Below are 1,307 nucleotides of genomic sequence, written 5' to 3' on the forward strand. Positions count from 1 at the left end.
TATATATATATATATATATGTATTCATATATATTGCAAATCATATAATGACCTGTGTGAAAATAGCAGAATTTGAAAGAAGTAATATTAACGTTTATAATCGGGGTACAGAAAATATATTTGTGGCGAAAATAGAGAATGTAATATTCATACCTTATTGATACGTATGAAAATATCCTTTATCTATTTATTCGTTAGCATACTTTAATCTCTCCATCCATACACTTTTACTTTCTTCTTTTTGAGAACATCAAATTCTATTGGAATGCTTTTGAAGTAATTCTAAATTCATCTATTATTTGAAACTGAAAACTTGCAAGAAAGAGACATTATGCAAATGAGTTTGTTATACCAAGTTTCTTCCGAAATATATCGAATGAATATGTCAGCAACAATTGCAGCAATAAAGCCGACGTCGGTTATATGGCTTTGATTGAGACACTAGCTTGTGTATTATAGAAAAAAAAATGCTGATTTTGATATATTCCTGGCTGTCTGAATGCCATTATTTGCGCAAAAATTAAAATAAAACGCAAACAAGAGTTTTCTATGTCACAGACTTTGTTCGGCAGTGTGGTTCAAGGAGATTTGTGCTCAATTTAAATATTGGCGAATAGCCATATCTTTTATAAGACTCGTTTCATTAAGTGTACTTGAGTATAATGATAGTTATTATTCTACCAACCCACATATAATGGAATATAATGTCAATCTACTAAGGTTTGACATCAGAACCTAATGAAGCATAAATATAAATACTTTAACTTATTTTACCCAATCTTCTCTTTAACAACAACATCAACAACAACAGCAATAACAATAACAAGCAGAGGAGCACCATTAGCAGCAACAAAATTATTCTCAAATTTCGGCACAGACCCAGCAGCATTTGAGCTGAAGGCATCATCTTCAGACTCAACTGGTACTTATTCTATCGACCCGAATGACGAAAAGCAAAGTGACGCTTTAAGAAAGAAGAAATAACGCCAGACGTTTTCTCCGGCGTGCTACATGTTCAGCACTACTGCTACTACTACTACTACTACTACTACTACTACTACTACTAATAATAATAATAATAATAATAATAATAATAATAATAATAATAATAATAATAATAATAATAGAGCAGTACAGTATATTCACTGGGTTATTTGCAAAAACTTAGACCTGCCCATGCTAAAAACTGGTGGGAACACAAACCACCTCCAATGCCTGAAAATTACCACATCTCATTCCTCTGGAACTTCACTGACATTATATTGAAAGACTTCAGACAAAAACCATGTCACCTCATCGCTATGACTA

The sequence above is a fragment of the Octopus bimaculoides genome, chromosome 4, assembly GCF_001194135.2.
Source record: "Octopus bimaculoides isolate UCB-OBI-ISO-001 chromosome 4, ASM119413v2, whole genome shotgun sequence".
In the NCBI taxonomy this organism is placed as follows: Eukaryota; Metazoa; Mollusca; class Cephalopoda; order Octopoda; family Octopodidae; genus Octopus; species Octopus bimaculoides.